Source organism: Nyctereutes procyonoides, unplaced genomic scaffold (assembly GCF_905146905.1).
Source record: "Nyctereutes procyonoides isolate TBG_1078 unplaced genomic scaffold, NYPRO_anot_genome, whole genome shotgun sequence".
In the NCBI taxonomy this organism is placed as follows: domain Eukaryota; kingdom Metazoa; phylum Chordata; class Mammalia; order Carnivora; family Canidae; genus Nyctereutes; species Nyctereutes procyonoides.
Window position 1 is genome coordinate 23,787,026 of NW_026575136.1, and position 10,846 is coordinate 23,797,871.

General features: G+C 40.2%; 1 non-coding gene across 1 annotated transcript; it reads right to left on the minus strand.

Annotated features, from left to right (window-relative positions):
• Positions 1-9,123: 9,123 nt before the first annotated feature.
• Positions 9,124-9,230, minus strand: LOC129495625 (U6 spliceosomal RNA). The gene has a single exon (XR_008661567.1). It is a non-coding gene; the product is annotated as a U6 spliceosomal RNA (small nuclear RNA).
• Positions 9,231-10,846: the final 1,616 nt, after the last annotated feature.

Consider the following 10,846-nt stretch of genomic DNA (forward strand, 5'->3'; position numbering starts at 1 on the left):
CTTTCTTTCTTTCTTTCTTTCTTTCTTTCTTTCCTTTCTTTCTTCTTTCTTTTTCTTCTTTTAAGATTTTATTTTGAAGTCATCTCTACACCCAACATGGGGCATGAACTTATAACCCTGAGATCAAGAGTCACATGCTCTACAGAGTGAGCCAGACAGGAGCCCCAAGATAGCAATTTTTCATTGAATTTGAATTAACCCAAAGAAATGATATAAATATAATGAAGAATAGTGAAGAAAAAAAATCTCACTATAAAGACACATTTATATTATGTTTTCCTGGGGCTCCTGGCTCAGTCAGTACAACATGCCACTCTTGATCTCGGGGTCATGAGCTCAAGCCCCGTGTTGGGTAAAGAGTTTACTTAAAAAAAAAAAAAGTATTTTCTCTAAAAAGTAGCTACTTTGAAGTTATCAAAAGTCTCTTGAGGGTACTGAAAGTGGGGAATAACCCCCCAGAATTCTTCCTGCATTGTTTGAGCTGGTGACCTTGGGTTTCTCCCCTGCATTATGTTGCGCTTGTGAAAGGCAAAACCGTTACCACAAGAAGAACATTTTAAAGATGCCAGAGATTTCCCTGTGTGTCTGTCATCTTACACTGGTCTCTGGTGAACAGTCGCCAGTTGCATCGTCTCATTTTCCAGCCTTCGTATCGCTTTTCCCTTCTCTGCCTACCCTTGGTCTCTCTGTAGCATGGGGACCATTATCTACATAATGCTCTCTTCAGAACTCCATTTTGCAAAATATTCTTTCCCAATAACAAGTTTAAAATGAAGTAAACTCACTTATCCACAGACTCACTAGAACCTCTCGTCAAAACAATCCATCCTGGGTAGGTACGCCGTCCTGAAGGTTCCACACAAGGGGACCAAGAGCTGCTTCATCTTGGACATACTCTGTTTCATTCCTTGACTTGACAGACTTATTGGAGGAAAGTCAGCTGATCCTTGGGGACCATACCAATTAATTTATTATTTTTTCTTCTTTTTGTAATTGGAAAAGTTAGAAAGAAATCAAAAGAATGTAATATAACAAACATTGGCACACACAAGAAAATACCAGGTTTTTAATCAAAAACAAATAAATAGGGATGCCTGGGTGGCTCAGTGGGTTAAGCATCTGCCTTTGGCTTAGGTCATGATCCCCAAGTCCTGGGATCGAGCCCCATGACTGGCTCCCTGACTGCTCCTCCCTCTCCTTCTGTAGTTCCCCGTCCTTGTGCTCTCTCTCTCTCTCTGTCAGATACATAAAATCTTTTTAAAATATATTAGTGATAATATTAGTAATGACATTCCCTTAATTTCTCCCCAAAGGACAGTGTTATGATGATTTGGGCACAGTATGTCAGCTCATGCTTTTTACTTCATCTACAAACGTATATTCTTTATAAATAGCATGTAAATATTGCTTAAATATGTTTATAAATTGTCAAACACCATGTCACAATCTTGCTGAGCTCAGAGTGAGCTAACTTGATCTCAAAAGGGAAAAACCCTTTCGACTTGGTGACTACGAGGTTCTGCTGGGAAATGAAACCCAGTTGGGATTATCTCTTTCCTAAAATCTATAAACTTGAGTAAGTTTTCTCTTGGAACATTTCTGACATCAGATTTTTCTGGCAAACTGATTTTTTCTTTCTGCACTCTCAAAATCTTCAGGTGGTAACTATGGTGAATATATAAATACTTGCTTTATTTTGTTTATTTATAACATATTTATTTATTTATTTTGGAGAGAGGGAGAGAGAGAGTGCACGCCTGAGTGGAGGGAGGGGCAGGGGGAGAGAGAGAGAGAGAGAGAGAGAGAGAGAGAGAGAGAGAATCTCACGCAGGCTCCATGCTAGGTACTAAGCTCAATCTCAAGGCCCTAATATCATGACCGGAGCCTAAATCAACAGTCAGGCACACAACTGACTGAGCCACCCAGGCACTCTTGCTTGCTTTATTTTAAATCCCTGGATAAGAGATGTTACCATGGTCACAATTTCATCTGTCCAAAATTTTCATGTCAGCGTGACATGAGTTTCAGAAAAAAAAAAATTAAAATACAAATTAGCCATAGTATTTATACATATATCTTTTTTCTACATGGAAACATTAAGTGATTGTCAGAAATATACAAAGGAATTAAACATTCTTCAGAGGTACGTAGTTGTATACTTCACTCTTAAAGAAGACTCTACTAGTACTATGAAAAACAGCTGAATATCTTGACAATTTTAGGATGTAAGGCTACCTCCTGTGGAGGTGAGGGCAATCAAAGTTGGCCTATTAATAAATCTAGAAGTCTAGTGCCACCTCGTGACTGATACATTCAACTACACCCATCATGTCAGATTTTATTTAGTAAGAATTTCTTTAAAAGGTTCATTCATTCAGTTTTTGGTGTTATGGGTCATTGGATTGACAGTGTCAGTTAGTAGAGTGATTAGACATCCCAGCTTTCTTGGGATCACCAGCCTTCCAGGACACAGGACTCTAAGGTTTAAAACCAGGACAGTCCTGGGTGAACGCAGACCACTTTGCCCTATGTAACTGCGTAACAAAGCGCTGTCTGGGATCCAGGAGACAGCAATAAGATAGGCGCCGTCACTGCTTTCCTTCCTTCCTTCCTTCCTCTTCCTTCCTTCCTTCCTTCCTTCCTTCCTTCCTTCCTTCCCTCTTTCTTTGTTTCTTTTTTCAAGATTTTATTTATTTATTTATTCATGAGAGGGAGCGCAGTTTATCGTGGGGGACACAGACAACGTACAATCATGTAAAATATCAGACAGCTGGCTGCAAGTTATGCAGATAACTCGAATAGGCTGACGTAATAATGACTTGGTGGCTCTTTCAGGTTGAGTGGTGACAGAGGAGGTGATGTTTAAACAGCTGAGTGACATGCAGGAGCTGGTCATATAAAGGTGGGAAGAAGAACATTCTGGGCAAAGAGAAAAAATTGCAACAGAGCCCCTACCTAGGACAGGGATGAGCTTGGCGTGTTTAAGGAACCAAAGAAGTCCTTGTGACTTGAATTTAGTGGGCATATTCATTTCCTAGGTTGTTGTCACATATTGCCACAAACCGAGTGACTTAAAACAACAGGAGTTCATTGCCTCTCAGTTCTGGAGGTCAGAGGTTACAAGTCAAGCTATCAGCAGGGCTTTACTTCCTCTGAAGGCTCTTAAGGGGGGATCCTTCTTTGCCTCTTTCTAACTTCTGGTGGTCACCAGAAATGCCAGGTGACCCTTGGCTGGTTGAGGCAGGACTTCCATCTCTGCCCCCATCCTTCGTGTGGGGCTCTCCCTGTGTCTGTGGCTTCACGTGATCTTTCTCTTCTCTCGTAAGGACATCAGTCACTGGATTTAGGGCCTTCTGTGATGACTTGATTGCACAACTTGGTTGCTTCTGCAACAATCCTATTTCCAAATAGGTTTACTTTTACAGGTATGAGGGGGAGATTAGGGATTGAACATATCATTTTGGGGGATGCAGTTCAACCCAAAGCAGCAGACAAGGCTGGAAGTGGTGCAAGAAGAGGACACAGAGGCAGGCAGGGCCCAGATCGTGTAGGAGTTTATAAGGAAAGAAATAAAACTCTTTGTGAGTTCTAAGGAGGAGAGAGTTGTGATGTCCTAGCCGTTTTGAAGGAAGGTGACCAGTGTGGGGAGACAGGCCAGAGGAGGGTATAAAGGCAGAGGACATGGTTGAGTGGCTTGTATACAGTGGCGATGATGAAGACGGAGACAAGTGGACGGGGTTGGGATATGATTTTGAGGTAGAACAGACAGGTCTCAGGATGGACTGGACGCTGGTGTGATACAGGATCAAGGATAACTGCTAGAGTTCTGACTTGAACAATCTCATGGGTATTTGTGTGGTTTCCTGGGCTGAGAAGGCTCTGGGGGGAGAATCAGGTGTAGGGAGGAGAATTAACAGTTTTCTCTCAGCAGTGGGGAGGCAGAAGAACAGCATCCCATTTCCAGACCCCAAGTTATACTTGGGGTGTGTGAGAAAAGAGAGCTCCAGCTCCACTCCGGAGGGCACCGGGGAAGGAGGAAGAGATGTTTTTAACAGAATGACCAGGTTTCAAGTGGGAAGCAAAAGAGAAGAATGGGAGGAGAAAGGGAGTTTCTGATGATACACCGCAAGTCCCACAGAACCCAGGTTTGGGAGGGTGCAGAGGAAGGGAAATCAGGTCAGGTTAGTGCGTGCTTCTGGTAGTTTGGGGGATGTGGCTGACATGCAGGGCTTGGGCTGCTGTTGGTGTTCATAAGGCCCGAAGGGCTTTGTATGATGATCTCTGAGTGGAAGGCATCTGGTTTAATATATCTGGTTGGGGGGGCCACTGGGCAATTGTTCTATCTTGCAGTTTTCAGGGAGCGTGGTGGAGGGGGTGAGAGCCACACCTCACTGATGCCTTTCTCAGGAGCCAAGGAGTCCGAGGCTGAGAGGCCAACAAGACTGGTGCACCTGTCCTATAGCATATTCTAGTCTACATGTGCTCTCGCTGTCCTACACCAAGAACGGGAAGAGAAAGTGGCTCCTCTTCTCAGCCTCCTCCCATTTCTGGAAAGACCTACATGGACCTTTTCTTTCTTAATATCTCCAGAATGTGTATCAGCCACCACAAGGGCATTGAGAAGTGAGCTGCTTGGGCTCTCATTAGCTTCTTTCTTTTACTCTGGAATTGGTATGCGGTATAGTGTAAACAAGAAGCTCTCTTTGGGTAAAATGAGCTTTGTTTTATTTTAAACTTAACATATTATGGTTGTTTATTTTATAATTCATAAACATTAAAATGTATTCTTTTTGGTGTCCAGATTGACGGATTTTGACAGACGTCTGGAGTTGTGTCACCACTGCCACAATCAAGATACAGAAAGATGCCACCTGCCCTTTTGTACGTTTAATCTTTTAACATAAATTACATTTTTTATTTATTCTTAGGCACTTGAACCATATCAATTCGGTGACTCTTAAAATTTTTTTTTTTTACATTTTGGAAAGATGAACCAGTCATCCTCTCTAGTACCAGCATGAGAGATCATTTTTACTGTGGGCCCACCATGAATCAAACAGCCCCGTAACAGGACCACGGATACTGTCTGTGTCCAGCAGGATTAAGACTGCCCTTTGATCTCACTCTTTGCTGACATCCACTCATCCTCATAAAATAGTTATTGGTTTCCTCACCATTTTTACTGTTCTTTACATGCGTTCAAACAACTCTTAAAACACGGTGTCCAGAATTAAATGCAGTGCCCCAGACAGTGTTATTATACCCCTGGGCCTGGCCAGCAACCAGTTTCCTCCTTCTAGAGTTGGCCTGCTACTGCAGTGGCATTTTCTTGGTTTGGTTTTGTTTTTTGACCATAATTCATTGTTTACTGACAATGAGTATCTGGTCCATTAAATTTCAAAAAATTAACACATGGCCGCTAATTCAGTTAGTCCTTATCTTATGCATGTGGCATTGGGATTTTCGCTTCTAGGTAAAGGTGTTTGTATTTACCCTTTTTTATTTATGTTTTCTCTTTTTTAAAAGTTTATTTGTTTAAAATACCTGTACTGAACATGGGGCTATAACTCATGACCCCAAGATCAAGAGGTGCATGCTCTTCCGGCTTTAGTCAGCCACGTGCCCCATACCCTTATTCAAATTTTCAGTGTGAAGTTTGGCCAAAGTTCCAGCCTTTGAAGATGGCTAAAACCTTCTTCCTGTGACATTATGCATCTGCTCTCCTTGCCCAATTCTCCCTTAGGGTTGGAAGATTACCAGGCATTTCTCGCTCACAGTCTTGTCAGCCTCACACCCTTCGTGAATCTTAATGCTCCCCCTTGGCCCATTTTCTCATTTGCTCATATCTCTGTAAAGGTGAAAGAGACCACAGCTGGAGTCACCTAAAGGACGTGATGAGACAGGAAGCAAACCCAGTGGGTGCCTGCAGCTCCATTGATGAGTTCCTGGGGGTTGGCCGGGTACTGACAGCTGGGTTTTATCTAAAAAAGTAAATTGAGGGACTAGGAAAAAAACTGGCTCGTGATTGGGACTATTACCTTAGTATGACATATTAGACGAGTCACAGAAGGAACATGATCTGGTTTTCAAAGATAAAAGGAACAATCAACAATATTTCATTAGTACACAGTGAGCTCCATTAAAAGGGGGATGAAGAGTAGATTGGATTAAATGATGATTCTGTGTTTCACCCTTACTAAGAATGCAGAGAAGTTTTTTTTTTTTTTTTTTTTTTTTCATTTTATAGGACTTATTTCTGGGGCATTCCTGGGATCATGACTGAGCTGAACGCAGATGCTTAACCGGCTGAGCCACCCAGGCGTTCCTCTTGAAACAAATTTTAAAACCCACAATACAGTATTATATTTACTGTATTGCTTTTACTATAGGCACAATTTTGTAGCAGATTTTTGGAATGTCTTGATCCCGCATAACTGAAACTATCTACTACTATTCCTGTAATTTAAGATTTTTTTGGTAATGAATTGTACAGATAGAACTGATACTTGAATCACATCAAAGCTATCATTTACTATAATCTCAGAACCATGTTTATCAAGCACTTAAGGTGTTTTCTTTCCTATGAAATTATTCTAAATATACAAAACATGAAAATGGCACAATAAACACTCAAGTAACACTACCCAGATTTTAAAAACAACATTTTTGTTATATTTATCTCGGATTTTGGAAATTCAAAATAAGACATTTTAGAGATAGAGTTGAAGCTCTGTTTGTGTCCGTTTGTACCTCTTTCAGACTTATCTCCCCTCCAGCTCTCTCCAGAGGCAACAACCTGTTATATCCATGATGATTCGTGCAGCCATTTCATTTATGAATATTCTAAATTTACGGATTTTCCTTTTGGTGATTATTTAGATGATTATGAAGGTTTTTGGTAGTAAAACAATGCTGCTGTAAACATGTTGTACTTGATTTGTAGGTAAGATATGTTCAAGTTTCTATAGCATATATATGTAGAAATGAACTTTCTGGGTAATAGGGTCCCACCATCTTCACATTTGGTGGAAATTGACAAATTTCTTCTCAAGGTAGTTGTAAGAATTTATAACCTCACTAGGTTTTCTCTGACAGTGTACACCACACCTGTGCATACCCTTGGTATTGTCAGCCTTTAACATTCGGTCAATTTTAAGGGTGTGAAGCAGTAAGTCTTGTTTTAAGCCTTTTCACTTTTTAAAGGTCAGCTTTTGGGCACCTAGGACTCAGTTGAGCATCTGCCTTTGTCTCAGGTCATGATCCTGGGGTCCTGGGACTGAGTCCCGTGTCATGCTCCTTATGGAGAGCCTGCTTCTCCCACTGCCTATGTCTCTGCCTCTTTCTGTGTCTCTCATTAATAAATAAATAAAATCTTAAAAAAAAGTTTGGCTTTATTCAGATGTAATTTCCATGTCATACAAATAGCCCTTTAAAAAGTGTACGATTTAGTGGTTTTAGTTATTCTCACTTTTTATTGGTGTCCTTTTTTTAAAATTTTTTTTAAATTTTTATTTATGATAGTTACAGAGAGAGAGAGAGAGAGAGAGAGAGAGGCAGAGACACAGGCAGAGGGAGAAGCAGGCTCCATGCACCGCCAGCCCGACGTGAGATTTGATCCTGGGTCTCCAGGATCGCGCCCTGGGCCAAAGGCAGGCGCCAAACCGCTGCGCCACCCAGGGATCCCTGGTGTCCTTTTCCATAGAGGTTTTAAGGACTGACATAGTTATACTAATTGATTATCCCCCTTAATTGTTTATGCTTTTTGTATCTTATACAAGACTTCCTTCCTGCATATCATCATCCAAAAATTTATTCTCCTACGTTTCTTTTCTGCAACTAAAAAAATTTGTTTTTCACATTTAAGGTTTTAATACTCTTAAAATAGACTTTTAGACAAGGCGTGAGTTTAGAGTCTACATTATATTTTTCATATGGATATCCAATTGACCCCAAACTATTTGTTGAATAATTATTTCTTCCCCACTGATTTATATTGTTAGCTCAGGGATATATCAGATTTCCATATTTAGTTTCTAATATGTTTTAACTATCTTTTTGTCTTTACCAAGTCAAAGTCTTAATGACTTAATCATTACACTTTATAATGGTGTTTCTTTAACTAAGTTTTTATTTTAATTCCAGTACAGTTAACATACAGTGTTATATTGGTTTCCTGTATAATGATATTTCTTAGAGCAACAACATCCCGTACCTTTTTCATAAAAAAAAGGTTTGATTTCTTGGAAATTTGTCCCTTCAAATGAAATTTAACACTGGCCTATTAAATTCCACAGAAAACCTCCATGGAATTTGAAATTAATTTTATTGAAATTATAGATTAATCTGGAGAGAATTGACATCGTTCTTACAGAGGGTATTCTCAGCCATGAACATAGTCTAACAGGCAGCTTCCCTAATTTTTGTTCCTTTCTCCAACTTGAGAAGAATTTGCAAATAAGGCCATTTCTGTTTTCCTTTTTGAATCATTCATTTATTCATTCAGAAATATTTATTGAATGTCTCCTGTGTGTCATCTCATTAGCTACCCTGAATCTGTGTGAAAGCTCATTCAGACCTGCCTAGCAATTCCAATTCACTCCATCATCTCTTTTCAAACAAAACTACCCTTTTTTTGTTTGTTTTTTAATTTTTTTTTTAATTCCAGGTAGTAAACAGACAGTGTTATATTGGTTTCAGGTGTAAAATATAGTGATTCCACACTTCCATACAACACCCAGCGCTCGTCACAAGTCACAAGTACACTCCTTCATCCCCATCACCTGTTTCCCCCATCCCCCCCATTTCCCCCACTCTGGTGACCGTCAAGTTTGTTCTTTCAAGTTGAGTCTATTTCTCGGTTTGTCTCTCTTTCTCTTTTTTCCTTTGCTCATTTGTTTTGTTTCTTAAATTCCACATATGAATGAAATCATATGGTATTTGTCTTTCTCTGATTTATTTTGCTTAGCATAATACTATCTAGCTCCATCCATGTCATTGCAAATGGCAAGATTTTGTTCTTTTTTGTGGCTTAGCAATATTCCATATTATATATACAATATTACATATTATGTATAAGTGTATATAATCTATACTTAATATTATAATTATATAATTCTAATATATGTAAATATAGAATGTTTAACAAATTTGTGTGTCATCTTTGCATAGGGGCCGTGCTAATCATCTCTGTATTATTCCAATTTTAATATATATATATTGCCAAAGCACAAACAAAACTACATCTTATTTTATCCCCCTCCCTTTTTTTTAAAAAAAAGTTTATTTATTTAAGTAATCTCTCTATCCAGTGTGGGGCTTGAACTCATAACCCTGTGACCAAGAGCTGCATGTTTCCCTGACTGAGCCAGCCAGGTGCCCCAAAACTATATTTTATTTAATTAATTAATTAATTAATTTTTATTTATTTATTATAGTGAGAGAGAGAGAGAGAGAGAGAGAGAGAGAGAGAGGCAGAGACACAGGCAGAGGGAGAAGCAGGCTCCATGCACCGGGAGCCCGACGTGGGATTCGATCCCGGGTCTCCAGGATCGCGCCCTGGGCCAAAGGCAGGCGCCAAACCGCTGCGCCACCCAGGGATCCCCCCAAAACTATATTTTAACTGAACTGGATGTTAACCTAAAATGTGAATGACTAATAGGATTAAGCCCTCCTAATGTGTGTTTGCTCCACATAAATCCATCTCTGACGGGTACCTGGGGAATATTCTGAGCTAAGTAGATGTTTTTTATGTCTCTTACCTCTCGCGCGTCTGCTGGCATATAAAAGCAGGGACCCAGTTGTCACTCGATGTCCATCTCTGCAGGAGCTCCACGCTGAATGGAACTCCATTCCTGGGGAGAGAACCTCCACTGGCCCCACTCCGACTGCTCATCCCCAATGAGAGATGAACTCAGGGGGCTTCTGTGGCATGTGACAGAGATGAGGGGAGACTTTGGAGGGACTCAGATGAAGGCAAGCCTCGGGACCATGCTAAAGGAAGAAACTCAGGACAACCCATCAAAACAGGGAGGAAAGATAAATTAAAACAGTCACTGCTTCAGACATTGTGCATGTCTTGTTCCTGGAAGAACAAGAGGCCACAAGGCGATAACACTGCTCGCGTTTTATAAGAAACCACAGTCAAACTGCCCTGTGACTCTTTTAATATTTTGTAAACACTGTCTCTTCCTTCCACCATAATGTGCAAAAGGCATTTTGATCCTCTGCTGGTCAAAAAATTTAGGAAAACTTCCTCGTCTTTCTCAGGACTAACCTCAACTTTCAAAAACAGTCTTTAGTTTCTATCTTAAAAAGTCATGACATAGTTGGACACTCTGTGTTTCCTGTTAACCACTTGAGAGCATGTTTTCAACTTTCTCACGAATACTGACACATCATATAAAGACTTTTCCAGTATTGACATATCATTGTCTATTGCAACGATTAAGAAAAAAAATTAAAAAAGGAAGGTGGAAGTGTCTTTTTTTTCCACAATGAAATCACACTTGTACAGAGCTTGATACAGAAGATGGATATAACACACTTTAAGATGATAAGTATCTTGCACTCAGCCATAGAACATTTACATTTTATAAAAACCATTTTCTGGGTTTTCATTTTGCTTTTGTCATGATGGCTCATCTTGGCCTCTATTCTGAGTCTTTTCTTTTTTTAAAAGATTTTATTTATTTATTCATGGGATACATACACAGAGAGAGAGGCAGAGACATAGGCAGAGGGAGAAGCAGGCTTCCTGTGAGGAGCCCGATGTGGGACTTGATCCTAGGACCCCAGATCTCGCCCTGAGCCAAAGGCAAACATTTAACCAGTAAGCCACCCAGGTGCC